The sequence below is a fragment of the Mytilus galloprovincialis genome, chromosome 3 (assembly GCF_965363235.1).
Source record: "Mytilus galloprovincialis chromosome 3, xbMytGall1.hap1.1, whole genome shotgun sequence".
Lineage (NCBI taxonomy): Eukaryota > Metazoa > Mollusca > Bivalvia > Mytilida > Mytilidae > Mytilus > Mytilus galloprovincialis.
Genome location: NC_134840.1, coordinates 99312461 through 99330438, shown reverse-complemented (window position 1 = coordinate 99330438; position 17978 = coordinate 99312461). Strand labels below are relative to the sequence as shown.

Genomic DNA, 17978 nt, shown 5'->3' with positions numbered 1-17978 from the left:
CTTCATACCTTGTGAGTATATTGAATCTGCAAGAAAAAAAAAACCACCATTTGTTGAAGTTTGCTCTTGCATTTTATTACTTATCTCTTCGTTTGTGACTTACCAAAGATGGGCGAAAGATACCAGAGGGACAATAAAACACATATATCGAAAATAAACTGACAACGCCATGGCTAAAAAAGAAAAAGACAAGCAGACAAATAATACTACGAGTACAAGACACATAACATAGAAAACTAAAGGCTAAGCAACACGAACCCCTACAAAAAATGTGGGTGACTCTCCGAGAGAGTAAGCAGATCATGCTGCACACATATCACCCGTCGTGTTGTTCATAGTATTACAAACCCGGTACATAGTCTAACTCAGTAGGTGATATTTGTGAGAAGTGAACGGGATTATAGTACGACATACGGAACATATCCGATATCACCTGTAAAACGGATTTTCCATAACAGTCAACCATCTTGTAATGGCGTCCATAAAATTAGTCGCATCACCCTGTTTATACTTACATAAGCAACACAACTGGTGTCAAATGTCGAGCAGGATGAGCTTACTTTTTTGGATTCGAGCGTCACTGATGAGTCTTTTGTAGTTTGGCGTATATACTAAATGAGTTTATTCACCCTATCGAAACTCGAGATTATCCCCTGTTTTTATGTGGTACGTTGATAAGTCTTTAGTTTATTATGTTGTGATTTCGGAGCCATGATTTCCATAAAGTTGTTTGTCTTTTAATCGTTTGTCGATATTTTACCATGTTGTTGTCAGTATGTTTTTATAAAAATGCAAAGTTTGCATTAAATACTCATTAAAAAGGATGAAAAAAAAACATTTGTCGACCAATATTACATTACCTACATGATCTTCTAAATTAGAAAGGATCTGCACCAAGTCAGGTATATGGCAGTTGTTATCCATTCGTTTTATGTGTTTGAGATTTTTGATTTTCCCATTTAATTAGGGATTCTCCGTTTTGGATATTATTCGGAGTTCAGTATTTTTGTGATTTTACCTTTTAGTACTCGTCAGACTTTTCACTTTATTTTATTCCAAAATCCATTGACAGAAATACAGTACAAATAAAAGCAAGAACAATTAGGATAGAGAAATACATACATTGATACGTTTCGACATGGCAACCAGAGAATAACAACGAACACTTAAAAGTGATAAATGACAGTATACACATACAGCTTTTGAAATTATGAGCTGTGCGTCACACGAATGTAGCAACTCAACAAATAAAGGCAACAGTAGTATACCGCTGTTCAAAACTCATAATTCCATGGACAAAAAACAAAATCGGGGTAACAAACTAAAACTGAGGGAAACGCATTAAATATAAGAGGAGAACAACGATATAACATTAAAATGTAATACACACAGAAACGGACTAAGCATTAGACAAAAAGCGACATCGCAGGTAAATTTCAAACATGTAATATGAAATCAGGATTAAGGGTGTTATGGTGTTATTTTGGTGTATTTTCTAACAATTAAAAAATGATTATTAATACAGAATTGTATTAGTAATGGCGTCATCAATGGTATTTCGTTTTTTTTCTAAGTCAAACTTTGCAAAAACAAATATATTCTGTGCATATAGTTGATTTAAACTAAAAATCATTTAAATGAAGTAGGTTATGAATCATTTTTACTTTTCCAAAATGTCCTATTAGAATTACAATAAAAAGTAAAATCACAAAAATACTGAACTCAGAGGAAAATCAATTTGAAAAGTCCATAATCACATGGCAAAATCAAAAAACAAAACGCATCAAAAACGAATGGACAAGAACTGTCATATTCCTGACTTGGTACAGGCATTTTCAAATGTAGAAAATGGTGGATTAAACCTGGTTCTATAGCGCTAACCCTCTCACTTTAATAACAGTCTCATCAAATTCCGCTACATTTACATGATGCGTTAAATAAACAGTCACAATTAATAAAATAGTCAAAATATGGGTACATCAGTCATCATCGTATAACAACTTAACAGGACACAAAAACATCTACTATCTACGAACACATGGATTGATTTGAGTGTCTGACGTCAGAAAAATTATATACGTCACATACATTTGTCGTTCAATGTGCATACAATAGTTATCAAAAGTACCAGGATTATAAACAATTTTAAAATTTACATAGGCAATGTACGCATACAGGGTTAAAAAATCAAAAGTATGTAAGAATAAATTACAGAAATAGACCAGATTCAAACCAGTCCAAAAGTTATACATAGAATTTATGAGAATCCAAAACTTTTAAAAGGGAACAATTTAACAGGACACAAAAACATATCTACGAACACATGGATTGATTTGAGTGTCTGACGTCAGAAAAATTATATACGTCACATAAATTTGTCGTTCAATGTGCATACAAACAATTTTAAAATCTATATAGACAATGTACGTATACAGGGTTAAAAAATCAAAAGTATGTAAGAATAAATTACAGAAATAGACCGAGATTCAAACTAGTCCAAAAGTTATACATAGAATTTATGAGAATCCAAAACTTTTAAAAGAAACAATTTAACAGGACACAAACACATCTACTGTCTAAGAACACATGGATTGATTTGAGTGTCTGACGTCAGAAAAATTATATACGTCACATAAATTTGTCGTTCAATGTGAATACAAACAATTTTAAAATTTTCATAGGCAATGTACGCATACAGGGTTAAAAAATCAAAAGTATGTAAGAATAAATTAAATAATAAATAAATAAAAAACATCGTTACTAAAAAAAATGAATGTTTGATGTACATGTACCGAAACCCGAGGGTATCACCAGCCCAGTAGTCAACACTTCGGTGTTGACATGAATATCAATAATGTGGTCATTTTTATAAAATTTCCTGTTTACAAAACTTTGAATTTTTCTAAAGACTAAAGATTTACTTATCCAAGGCATAGATTACCTTAGGCCTATTTGGCACAACTTTTTGGAATTTTGAATCCACAATGCTCATCAACTTTGTACTTGTTTAGCTTTATAAATTTTTTAATTTGAGCGTCACTGATGAATCTTATGTAGACGAAACGCGCGTCTGGCGTACTGAATTATAATCCTAGTACCTCTGATAACTATTAACACCACTGGGTCGATGCCACTGCTGGTGGACGTTTCGTCCCCGAGGGTATAACCAGCCCAGTAGTCAACACTTCGGTGTTGACATGAAAATCAATAATGTGGTCATTTTTATAAAATTTCCTGTTTACAAAACTTTGAATTTTTCTTAAAACTAACGATTTTCTTATCCCAGGCATAGATTACCCTAGCTGTATTTGGCACAACGTTTTGGAATTTTGAATCCACAATGCTCATCAACTTTGTACTTGTTTGATTTATAATTTTTTTAATTTGAGCGTCACTGATGAGTCTTATGTGGACGAAACGCGCGTCAGGCGTACTAAATTATAATCCTGGTACCTTTGATAACTAATAGCAATACGATTCACACTTTGCAAAACATTCATTTTCGGAAATTGTTCAACGTTCGGTACTTAAAAGACCAGACGACATAGAGAGTAAACCACAATCTGAACCACAATTTGAGACTTGGTAAAAATAGTGTTAGTTAATTCAGTCACATCATTTATATTAACCATTCGTGATGGTGCCCATAAAAGTTTTTGAGTGTTATTTTAAATCTTTCCTCCTCATAGTTCTAATGTAACAGACTCCTGTATCTATATAGTTTTAATACAGACAAGCATAACGTATCAACTGAGATTTGTAAAGAGACATCTTCGATTTATGAATAATCAAATTGTAATTAATTAATCTGTGCTTTAAAAGACACTTGGATTGGTTAGTACGATTTATTTTATCTATTAAGAAAAAATGACATTTTACAGAAATCTTGATAACAATCAAATCACCGATATAGATGTTAATGCGTTCACAGGATTAATAGCTCTCTCATCCTTGTGAGTATATTGATTCTGCAAAAAACTAAAGTACTATTAATTAACACTGATTAACTTTTGCGTTAACATGGTCAACACGACGGATGTCAAATTTTGAGCAAGATTTGCTTATACTTACACTCCAGGAGCATATGAGATAACCCCTATTGTGGGGTGGTATATAATGCTCAGTCCACTATGTTATGTATGTTGTGTTCTCCGTACTGTTGTTTGTCTTTTGATAGTTTTTCGTTTTATTTATAATTATCATTGTCAGTTTGTTTCTAGAAAATAACCATTCGGCAAATCTTCGGTAGAAAACTCAGAACATTTGTCGACTAATATACATCCCATAAAATCCGTTGATACGAAGTATAAAATAAATCATTTTGCCAAACATAATGCATCCTTACACTGTTTTGAAATTTTAACTGTCAAAAGTAGAGGAAAAATGAGATGAAACCTTCCTTAGGGAGACAAATAATCTGATGCTATACATCTTTATCTGGCTACTCTATAAAAAGAACGTGAGCAAATAATGAAATCGGGATTGAGGATACCGAGCAGGGATGGGGTAATCGTAATCTGTAATCGTAATCGATTGTAATTGATTACATTTTATCAAGAAATCGACAGTAATCTGTAATCGAAGACATTTTCGATTACATGTAATCGTAATTTAATCGATTACAGCAAAAAATTGTTTTATTTTATGATTAATTTAAATGTTTTATACAATCAATTTTTAAATCATTATTCCTATTTTTTGTTAGTTTATTGTTTAGTTTGTTTATTTTATTATAAATAATTACATGGTAATACCATGTCTTTTAATAGAACTTTGATTAATACAATTATTTCTATCTATTTCAAAATAAAATTCAGGCAGTTGAATAACAATCGAATTACTACTCTGGGTATAAATCTATTCTAAGATTTGGCAGCTCTTCGAACCTTGTAAGTATATTGATGCTGAAAGAATAAAAAGCAAGAATGTGTCCAAAGTACACGTATGCCCCATTTGCACTATCATTTTCTGTGTTCAGTGGACCATGAAAATGGGGGAAATATCTAATTTGGCATTTAACATGTTACAATTAGAAAGATCATATCATAGGGAACATATTAACCAAGTTTCAAATTGATTGGACTTCAACTTCATCAAAAACTCCCTCAACAAAAACTTTAACCTGAAGCGGGACAGACGGACGGACGGACGAACGAACGAACGAACGGACGGACGGACGCACAGACCAGAAAACCTAATGCCCATTAAGAGGGACGAAAGATACTAGAGGGACAGTCAAACTCATAGATCGAAAATAAACTGACAACACCATGGCTAAAAAAGAAAAAGACAAACAGACAAATAATAGCAAACAAGATACAACATAGAAAATTAAAGACTTAGCAACACGAATCCGACCAAAAACTGGAGGTGATCGAAGGTGATCTGGAGGGATAAGCATATCCTGCTCGTGTTGCTCATGTTATAACAAACCCGGTTAATAGTCTAATTCGGTAGGTCACATTCGTAAAAATTGAAAGGGATTGTAGTTACGACATAAAGAACATATCGGATATCATCTGTGAAACGATAATTTCATAGCGGTCAACCAACTCCTAATGGCGTCCATAAAATTTACGAAGGATAATTTCCACCATTTGGTAAGATTTTCAACATGAAAAACTCTTCACTGTATTATAAGTAACTCTTTTTGTATTATTAATAACTTTTCATTGTAATCTAATGACTCTTTATGATATTTTTTATTCTTCATTGTATTATTTATTACTCTTTATTGTATAATATCAACTGTCAGAATATATGCAATAGGTTAACAAGTTTTCAGCTCTGTTACACCTTCCATTGCCTAATATATATCTTCTACGTTTAAATGATTATATTTAAAAAAATAGACAGATGTGATGTCATGGTACATTTAGAAAATATTTTATTTTCAGGAACTGCAAATAAATCAAATATCAAATCTGAATGAAAATGCATTCAGAAGCTTGACAATAAAATTGTTTACTATCTTTTAATTTGAGAGATATGACAAATGTGATGTGGCAGTATACTTAAATCATAATAATAGCAATCAAATTTCTTCTCTAATTTATTTTTCCAATGAGTTTATTTTGACTTTTCCGTTACAGTTTCGCATTGGCATTTTCCGCCTCCATAATCCTAGATATATATTAAGCTTACTATTAAATCCCATGTTATTTTGTTTTTAGTTGTATTGCTGTCAAATTCAAGAATTAAATTAATCTAGGGAAAAAAAGCTAGAATTTGCAGTTAGAACAAAATAGAGATAGTACACTTTAAGTTTTTTAATAACGTTTTCAAATCAACTTGGATTTTATTCAAACTATATAGCTACCTTGGTGGTGTATTAATCTTACTAAATTCAAGTTATTAAAAAAATTAAAGTGTACTATCTCTATTTTGTCCGAATTGCAAATCGTAGCTTTTCTTTTTACAAAGATTACTTAATTCTTAAATTTTACAGCAATACAACAAAAAACTAAATGAAATGGGATTCAGTAAGCTTGATATATATATCTAAGATAGCTGCATAGTTTGATGAAAATCCAAGTTGATTTGAAAAAGTTATAAAAAAAATTAAAGTGTACTATCTCTATTTTGTCCGAATTGCAAATCCTATCTTTTTTTAACAAGATTACTTTAATTCTTAAATTTTACAGCAATACAACAAAAAACTAAATGAAATGGGATTCAGTAAGCTTGATATATATCTAAGATAGCTGCATAGTTTGATGAAAATCCAAGTTGATTTGAAATACTCATAAAAAAATGAAAGATGCTTCTCTGAACTTTTCTATAATAATTTTTATTTTTACATATTGTAAAATTAAATTCTTTCATTTTACAGCAATAAATCAAACTACCTAATAAGCTTGAATTTTGTAAGATCAATATTAAATTTAGTTAGATAGGCTGATTTGCACCAGTCAAAACTAAATTTGAAGGTCAGGACTAGTCGAGACAGGTGAGACTGGTTGAGACTGAGTCGTTACAGGTCGAGACTAGTCAAGACAGGTCGAGACAGGTCGAGCCTTGGTCAAGACCATTTCAGACTACACAAAGATCATTAAGTACTGAATCAGACTAATTAAGTAAAGTCAAGACCTAGTGGAGTACACTTAAGTACAGTTAAGTACTGTTGAGACAATGTCGAGACTAGTCGAGTAAAATGTTTGCTCGATTTTACTGGTCGAGCACAAAAACTGGTCAATTCAGACTCTGAGCAGTTTGTAGTGCTAGTATGATTAGGGGCGTTTTCGGCCCCCTCTCCAAAGAAGCCTTAATTCATACCATTGTTAGCCTTAGTATAGAAACTTAGAAACCATTTTCATTAGATAATAGAATAAGCACATATGAATAGCTGTATCTGTATAAATAACCATGTTTCCAGATAAGATGGTTGGTTTGAGAATAACTTGAAGTTACAAATGAACAGTCACTTTAATTTAAGTTTACAAGGTGCTAAGCAACATCCTAACAACAGAAATATTCCCTAGCAACGGTTAATTAAAGGTGATTTTTGTCCTCTTAAAGTATGAATCAAGCATTGTTTGTGTTCATATAATGGTGTTTCATTATAATAAAATGTGTGAGTGTTCCTTATCTTTTTTTACTAGGTTTATATTGAGCCTAGCAACACAAATGTTGCTTAGCAACAGCATAAACTATTAAATTAAAGCTTACTGCAAATGAAATAGTCTGTTTTTTGTACTTATAAAAATAAATGTGAAAACAGAATGCATGTTCAAGAAGAACAATTGGTAAGAAATGAAAATGTCAATTTATTTGTAGCTCTATTATATTAATGCTTGACAAAAACGTAGCAACAGAAATGGCAACGGTTAACAATTTATAAGATAGTTGTATGTTACAGGTCTTTTTAGTCACTCTCTTTACACATAACTGCGTAAAAGTTCATTAAAAAATATTTTCAGAGAGCAATTTTTCTGACAAGACAATGATTGCCTAGCAACAGGTTTTACTAAGTACCATAAAATATCATTTTTTTGGTAAAATTTCTCTTTGAAATATTTAAAATGCTGTAAGTTGCGTCAAATGCTTAAAAATATCAAGATGAATATTTAATAATGTTACAGTAATAGCTTTAATCTAGTAATGACCATGGTCTCTGGAAACCACTAAGGACTTTATTATGCAATATGAAAATCTTGAGTAACGGCTTTCGTTTGCTTTTTGTAGTTCTATTAGTATTTCCTCAGCAACAACAGCAAGTCGGAAGGGGAAGTGTTGGAACGAACATAGTAAGATACTTTTCAAGTATTAATATTCTAATTTGTACCATCTTATCTTCTAAACTTAACTTTTCAAAATCAACAGATATGATTTTCCATTGGTTCAAACATGTAAGTTTTTCTAATTATGTTACACTTATAAATTCAGTGGGTATCATGGAAACACAAATATATTTAATACGTGACTATTACATAACAGCGTTCGACTTTTTTTTTATGTTACTACATTTAAAAATAACAGTCTTTTCTTATACAAAATACAACAATCTCATGTAAGTTATATGTATACGAACAGCAATTTGTTTAATAATCTGTTTACTCCTTATCGGCTGAGAATTCGATATACCAATTTTAAGTCCACCGAAAATTATATGAAAATATTGTTTAATAACATTTGCAGTGACGATAAAATTCACTTACATGAATAAGTTATGACCATTTCATTTCAAAAAAGTACTTTAACCACAATATAATTAACAAATCAGGCTTATTTGGTAAATGATGAGAATAAGACATTATCTGTTTGTAAATGCTCATAAAATATGTGAGTTAATGACTTATTTGAACATTTTCTTAACAAACAGAATTTTAATTAAAGTAATGCCCTAAAATATAAATGAAGAGTAGCTGTCACATACACACAGATTGTATTAGTTATTTAAACTCCTCTGGCAAAGAATCACAGGCACTTTCATCAGAACTCGGTATGTGAGATGCATCTAAAACAGATGTTTTAAAGTCTCGCCTTGATCCAGACTGCTGTTCAAGTCTTTGATACCCCAGATAACATAGCACACTTGCAACATGTGCACAACAACCAACTTATCGTGCTCCCGATTTGCATGTACAATACCATCCTTCTATATCTCCTTCGTCACTGTAACTTATGAAGACAGTATTAGAAAGTTTGTTAGTATGCCTAGGTTCTATTTTAATTTTGAGCAGGTTTTCTTTAATTTTGCACACATACAGTTTACATTTTCCGTCTTCACCCTCGTGTTCTCTGACATAGTTAGGGACCTGTTTAAGCTGGTATACCCCCATGGTTATTTGTCGTAGTTTTTTCATACTCAGAACGGGAAAATCAGCTAGTTCATCTAAAACATTTGATGCATCAACTAGTTTGTAAATGGTACGTTTGGTCAATAAGCCTTCTTCCGTCACCATCTTTTGGATTGCATTTTCCATTTTGCATTTTTCAAGTATTGCTTCGGCAATACTTTTGTCCTCAGGGTGTGTACCAGCAAGTGGTGGGCGAAACTTGTTGCAAACAGCGCAAACAATACGTAATAAATCACCAATGATTGGAATGAAATGGTTAGAACTACCTTGTCAAAGAATCTCCATTGTTTAACTCGTGCATTTACACTATCAACGACCAATCTTACTTTGGTTACTAGTCTGCTGGCGTTGGCTTCTTCTACTGGATGCTGTTTTAATCCCTTCTTAAGGTAAACGGGCATTTCTACGTTATACCTATGCTCTCTTAAGAAGTATACCACGTCTCTAGATCCCCTGTCGACCACACAAACATCGCTAGTCTCTAGCAACTACATTTAATTCATGCCTTCGGCATTGACAGAAATCATGTGCTTTGTTATTGCCGCGTCATTATTTTTTTCGTTTGCAAAATATGGACCCCGAACTGACAGGATATATACATCTGTTCCTACGATAACCATTGGTTTTACTAGCGGGCTGTATGATAGCCTCTTGAATTCATAATCAGCACTTTTCTGAAGGTAGATATAAGTACCGTCCATGACAATAATTGCAGCATCTTCAGAATCATTGGCAAACAGAGTTTTTGCTATTGGAATGATGTGGTTCCGAACAAAATCTTCGTGGTTTATATGCTGAAACCCAATGAAATGTGGAACAAAATCCTGCATAAGGGAAACTCTGGCACTATGAATACATCTTTGCACTTGGCTTTTGGTTAATGAAAATATTGTTCCAAGTATATGATTTGGAAGTATTGTCCTAAATTTTGTTAACAAGACAGCTATACATGTGCGTACAGACCTAACATTGGTTTGAAATGCTGATACAATATATGATGAGAGTTCATTGAATTGCTGCTTTGACAATCCAGTTAGATTGTAATAGTCACCATCAGATAATGATAATGGATTTTCAAAATTCAGGATATGAGAGGTTGCCAACGTTTTTCTTACATTTTCTAATAATGAAGTTATATCAGGACGATTCATATATGTTGTAGTGTATTTTGCAGTTAATGCTTGACGTGATGTGTTGTCGAAAAGTTGTTCAGATAAATGATGCTTGCAACAGCGTGTATTTCCATCTATGAAAACGGCATTTTTATAAAGGCCTTGGTTCTTGCCTGTAAAGGAACTTTACATAACGTATTTCTACTGGTAATTTCCTTCTTGCATACAATGCAGAATCTATGTGATGTGTGAGTGGAAGAAATGTTCAGTTCAATTTGTTTCGGACTTAATATTTTCGTGGATACGGCTTCTTCATTATTAATAACAAACTCAAGCGTCACTGTCATCTGAAATACACTCGGAAAGACAGTTTGAAACTTTCTGTTCATTGCTTACATTTTGTTAGTGTTTTCCTGTATATTGATCTACACTTTTCACATATTACATCATTTTTTTCAAGGTTTCGCTCAATTCTTTTTCTTACAAACTATTTCAGTGCTTTAGTTGTTATCTTACGTCTGGATTTAAGATGACATCTCCCTCAAACCACACACTTGTAGTTTTTAGCCATCAGTCACCTGGAAAAATGTAAACAAATATTATTGATTAATGTAAAACAAAAACTTTATCAGCATATAAGATAAGATCAATTTTATTTCCTATAGAGGACCTATTATGGTCATAACCAGTACAGTGATATGAATAATAAAAAAATACAATATAGATAATACACAAAAAAAACCTCTTAATATATATGTAGTCTTATAACCAATAATGGTTAGTGTTTCTTGACCATGCACCTAAAGCAGCATTTCATCCATTATAAAAATAGCTTTTATAAATATTTTCATACTTTTAATAACAACAGACATAAACAAAAATCAAATAGGTTTATTATGTAGTCCTCCTCGGGGATAGTGTTCATTAACACGATTTTTATGCAGTTATACAAACGCAGAAGTCACCTAGGGTAAGTGCTTAAAGGATATATTAACATATTTTGTAAAGTTTTTGTGCAATGAGAATATTTGGACTTAGATACAGCTTCAAGCGCAACTAGTCCAAATGCTAAACTCTGATAAAAAAAACAGACAAAATTACACAGAAATCACAAAAAATTGTTTAATCAGAATAAACAATGTAAAAATAGAAATTAGGATTTTTTTACCCCCCCCCCCTTTTGGAGTAATTACCTTTAAAGTAAATCCAAACCTACCCATTCCCCTTTGTGGTATGATACCTTGAGAGCAATACGCTTTAACACAAGGTTTTGTCTGAAAGTGAGAAAATATTTGTTTTGCTTACGTTTTGGCCCCCACTGCCTGAACGTTTTGTGCTATTACTGCTAAACTCAATTCGAACCTTCCTTTTGTGGTATTGAACATTCTGGTAACATTTTATAGCGATCCATTCACTTAAACTAAAGCAATTGTCTGGAAACCAAATGTGTCTTTTGAAAACGACATGATAGCAATATACGAACTGAAAAAAATATTGTCGTATAAAAAGTCTTAAACAAACAGCTTATGATGCATGGACTCGATAATATGTTATGATGCATGGACTCGATAATATGTTATGATGCATGGACTCGATAATATGTTATGATGCATGGACTCGATAATATGTTATGATGCATAGACTCGATAATATGTTATGATGCATTGCCTCGATAATATGTTATGATGCATGGACTCGATAATATGTTATGATGCATTGCCTCGATAGTATGTTATGATGCATTGACTCGATAATATGTATCTGTCATTTCGTGTGTATTTTATTCTATTACATATATCGTACCTAACGCCCCTTTCAAGTATAATCAATTATAATATTTTTGCAACTTACATTTAAGTTTCATACATATATTCACTACCATATCCTTCTTTAATATTATGGACAATCCATGTGTGAAGAAATATAGCCATGGGGATTGCTGTGACGTACAGCAACTAATCTTGAATCTATAAAAGAAAAAAAAGGTATGTTGATTAAAAATATGTCTGAGATTTTCGCTGTGGTTAAAACTCGTTTTTTTGCACCAGCCCCGACAATGACACATGTACAAGAACAGCAATGTTAACTAATTTTTCTATTCTCATACATGTTATAGTTTAAAGAAAATCGTATATTTTTTAATAAAACGCAAGGCTGACACCTTATGAAATTTATTGTTACGTACTATATATAGTAAGCAAAAAATTTCCAGCTGACTTCCTGTAACAGTGTAAGTCCGTTCTATTTCATATAAAAGTTTAGGTAATTTGAACCCATATTGAAAACTAAGTCCTATAAAAATAAAAATATGTGGAATAATTGCCAATTAGACAACTCTCCCTAAGACACTAAATGATACAGAAATTACCAACAGGAGCAGTGATTCCCTATATAATTAAACCATTTTTCCCACCAAAAGGGGGCCAGTCCCCAGCCCACTCCAGGATCAGCATATGATATATGCCCCCTTTAAATGCATTGAAAAGGGGGGGGGTTCCACACACAACCCTTCAAACCGTCCCTCTTGATCGGACACTGACCAACTACAAAATGATGAACGAAAATCAAATATGATATACAGCAACAAACGACAACCGCTCACATACATGATCCTGATACATACATGACACATCGTGACAGAATATGGAGGGGTTTTATAAGCACTTCCTCCATCTAATCTGGGACAGTTGTGTCACAGAACACCATAAGAATGAACTATACAAATCATTTGAAAAAGACTTATCTCAGCAGATGGATACAAAACAGAAATATTTCTTTAAAATTCACAGAGTTGGCGTTACAGGGAAACATAGCCTTTAAGGTGTTTGCTTGTTGATATTTTAATCATGTTAATGATTCTTTTGGAATGTAAATTCTATCTTTTAATCATAATTTTTTTCAGATATTCAACCTAACTTAAACTAGCAAAGAAACGGGTATGACTTTTACAGCTGAGAAGTAACTATTGCTCTGATCATAATCGTCTGCCGCTTCCCTATAAACACAGTGAAACTCTCAAGTTTCTCGGCTAATTATTGCTCTGTTTACAAAATGTTTTATAACAGATTTCTGATAAAATTATCTTTCAATTTATATAAAAAAAGTACATACCTTTCTTTTTCGGATCTCCGGGTTGCTAATGTAATCTATCGTGTCACCTCCTTCCGATAGAAACAGAGGCACACAATAAGTCTTACAATCCGGCAATTCAAAATGAACTATTGATTGGTCATAACACAAAAATCGTAGTTGATTTCTAAGTATTTATACCACTCAAACAGTCAACAACAGTCTTTAAACTTAATCTAAGTGCTTGGAAAAAATGAACGTAAATTCGGCAATAAAAACGAGTTCATTCCAAAAACCGGTAAAAAGTAAGTTTTGGGGCAAAATTCCGGCATTTTTTTTAGAATTTCAATATGAGCGAACGCTCGCCCCAAAAAATCCTTTTGCAAGGTGACACAGCATTACATTTTTGAAAATATCTGACAATATCTTCTTGGGGCGAGCGTCCGCTCCTATTTAATTCATTCGATATTACAGTTGAGTACCGACTATTTTGTTGTTTTTGCGTAACTAGGCAAAGAAAAATGTGTCGTTATGATTGTTAAAAGTTTGAAATAACCGGACTTCAATGGTGTTTATGTGAGTTCGATATTAATGGAAGTTAAAAACATATATATCATAAAAAACAATTGTCTTTAATTTTTCACTAAAATAGGGGGCCAATCAGACAGCTTATCATACCTTCTTCTATATGTGCAATAAAAACATATTACAATTGGTATATTCTGCCCCTAATTGACTTCTGTTGTAATATTTGAAGATATAAAACGATGGGATAACAAGGATATAAAAACTTCGAAAAGGGCCTCCTCATTTTGAGAAACTTGAATAAATGACAGTCGAAAGTATATTTCTATAAATGTGTGTCTATGGAAGCAACAATGTACGTACTTAGCTCAAAAGTAAACTTATATAAGATAATAATCATTTCTTTGTTTATGATTTTTTTTTGTTCATTGCTACACAAATGTATGGAATGTTCTACTAATACCACATAAAATGTTTAAAGCCCAAAACAATTTTACTTTTACAGAAAGTATGAAGAAAAATCAATTAAAAAAAGCTGAATTTTATAAACAGTTAATTTATCATTATCACCATATCAATGATATTTCATGTCAACACACAATATGCCATATGTAAATCTAAAGAAAGAATATGCTTTTGTTATATCTCAATTGTACAGATTCTCCTTGGTTCCGCTAACCGCATTTCAGAACAATGTAAGTTCCGTTAACCGCATTTCAGAACAATGTAAACTGTTAAGGTAATATGATCAGTCAATTTATAACACATATTTAAATATCCGGCAGTTCATTTTGTAATAGATCAAATAATCATTCAGATTTCGATCTGTTGGATTTTGTTTACATAGATTTTAATTATGGTTTAAACCATTTCTAAATATGCATTGTACTATTTCATTGTCTTGTGCGCTAAATTGGTCATTAGAACTAACAACTATTTTAAGTATTTTAAAATTGAATAGAAAACAATATTAAAGTTTTGAAGGTTTTCCTCTGGTAATGTAATATGAAAAGCTCTAATAAGTTTTGGTATTCTTTCAAAATTCCTTTTTATTATTATTAAATAACACATCCATGAATGTATAGCGACTCACTGTGGGGAAAAAATTGAGGAGTAAGACATATAATCTCAATCATTAAGCTGAGCCCAATTTCAATTATAATTGTATCTTAGCTCAGAGCCAAATATTTGTAATTGAAAAAAAAAAAAATAACACGTAGCTTTTAAACTTCGATTTTTTCGAAAAACTTTGATTTTTAGGACCAAGTTGTATTTTGGCAAAACAATCAGAAATTCGAGTCCGCAAGCTTTTCTAGACTTTTTACTTTATTTGGTACTCTGAACTATTTCTATATGAGCGTCTTTAAGTCTTATGTACAAAAACAATTACATGGCATTCAAATGTTTTATCCTGGTATTGGTGATGAGATTGTTTTGAAAAGCTTATATAACTGGATGGAATTTTTTGAGCAAATTCGCCGAAAAAGTTTACATTACAATTTGATTCATTGGTTGCATACTTGCATTCTGTTTGTTATCATTAATAGTTTTAGTGAATGTTATTGCAACAGTTTTATTAGCAATAAGTGGTAATAATGAAAAAGCATCCATATTACTTGTTTTTTTTGTTGAATTTCTAATTTGATCCATAATGTATCGTTAGTAATGATCAATATCACAACATTGTTCAGTTCATGTTTAGACTTTACAGTTTCTTTTATTATCCTGTATACTTTCATTTCTAAACAGTACATAATTTTACACATTCGATAGTCTGAACATTACTGTAAAGCCTTAAAAGGACGTGTTAATTGATTTTCCAGACTTTTAAGATGTTTTACGATACAACTGACAATTGATAACTATTTTTTATTCACTAGTGGACGATCAGATGATTTTAAATTTGTTTATCGTAACCGCAGCCGAATTGTTTGTTGTAAATTATAAAGGCAACAATACTATAAGAGGAAAACAACGTCACAACAAAAACACAGAATACAAACGAACACGTAAAACACCCTTGGACAGCAAACAAAACAGCATACAAAAACACCACGAACTGTCTGTCAAACGACTGATCAACGCTACAAAAGTGACGGCACATGTTATTTAAAAAAATGATATATTTCAAGTTATGTTTGTAATTGTTTGATGTGTCTTATTCAATCGCAGGAATATTTATATAGAATTGTGTTAGGATTATTAGATAATTAATGCTTATTTATCTCTTTATTAAATTTGATTTCCATCTACATTGATTTGATTGCAATGGATAAGTGTGGTTGTGAATAATAACACATTTTGCATTCTACATTTTAACCGTATAGTCATAGATGATATTGTCAGCATCTTATTCAATACAGCTCTTGTGGCTGTTTTGCAAATATATCAGGTACGCTGCAATCGTCCCTGACATTAAAATCAACTATAAGTGTTCATGCTGCGTGAAGTCATTTGTGTTTCAACCAGTCTGTACAAAAAAAGAGAATTACATTTTTTAACGGAAACATATTGGTAGTCCTCTTTAAATAGTAAATAAAGTTTAGATACTTTAAGGGTATAGTTAAGTTGTAAGTTGTTTGAACACACGATGACAGATTATCAATTATTAAGGTGCGAACATCAGTTGATGTATAATTTCTATGACCATGACTTTTATTTCTTCAAGCATAAGTGTAAAATGATTATAATTTATTGATAGTACTACAACTGGGACCAGACAAACAATCTACCCCAATAATTTTGTAAATGCATCAATCATGTGTTAAAAGGGAATGTCTGTATCGAAACCTCGACTCTAATATGTCCCAAAGTCTTCTATTTGTAAAGGAGTTGATGTGCTCAATAAATGATAAATTGTCTCTATAATCCAAACTTTGATCGTAACAACATATTTGTCAGACTGATTAAGATTTTTAAAGATACATGTGTTGTTTAAACGATAATTTGAATAAAACAGATGGCGTTTTTTTCATTGTCTTTGTCACCATAAATTAGTCCAGAAAGTGTACACTCAATGTGCCGCTGCATCATCGTAACTATTCAGTTGGCAAGGTCCAGATTGTTTCTCAGAAAAATCAAAAAAATCATAAAAAATCAATAAGGTTTCGATGAGAAATATAGAGAACATGCATTAACAATTCGAACTTTGTCAATATTATATTGGGTTAAATGAATAGGTATTTAAAGTGTGAAAATGCTTTGCATTGAAGTTTAAATCTTCAAGATTTTAAAATATCGTATCTAAAGAAGGGCTCATTACAATAACAATTGCCTGATCCAAGGAACGGATGCTGATTAAAAGGATCAATGTTGAAGAAAACAAACTTTTTAAATATGTTCTAAAATTTGTCTCGATTTAGTAGTTTACCCACATGCATTACGTAAAAAAATCGTCAATAGAATTGTTTACTTTGTCAAACATGCATACGTATATCTATGCTGAGAGAATAACAGAAACAAGTGTAGTGTTGTAGATACATATGTATTGTATAGTGTACTGCACCAGGTAGAACATTTATCAAATTCTATTATTTCGAACGTATTAGCGGATAAAGAATAAATGGACCTCTTCAATGATTTAAATGAATAGAATGAATTGAATAATTATAATCTTGCATTGGTCAAATTGTGTAATCAATTCCTTTTTGTTTAAAAGAACTGTAGAATTTAAAAGGCACATCAAGTGAAAAATTTTTAAGGAATAGATGTCTCAAAGTTATGGTTAGTTAAAACTATTTTATGTTAAAACAATTTTATTAAGAATAGTTTTGTTTTCAATTTTCAATTTACTCAAGTTGAAATTGATTTGTTTTAATGTAAGAAGCACTAATCAATGACATATTTTTTTAAATTTTCTTTTCAATGATTTTCTGAAAAGGATAATAACATATAGCAGGGTTTCCCTTGGTCATTATTTTTTTTCGCCACCTTTATCGTTAAAACAATATATTTTTTGTTTGAAATTTTTCTT

General features: G+C 31.6%; 1 protein-coding gene across 1 annotated transcript in view; it reads right to left on the bottom strand.

Moving 5' to 3' along the window:
• Positions 1 to 16395, bottom strand: part of LOC143069520 (uncharacterized) — a 384816-nt gene extending 368421 nt beyond the window's left edge. The window contains exon 1 of the mRNA XM_076244199.1: positions 16381 to 16395. The gene's annotated coding sequence lies outside the window, so the exon portion shown is untranslated. The remainder of the gene's footprint in view (positions 1 to 16380) is intronic.
• Positions 16396 to 17978: the final 1583 nt, after the last annotated feature.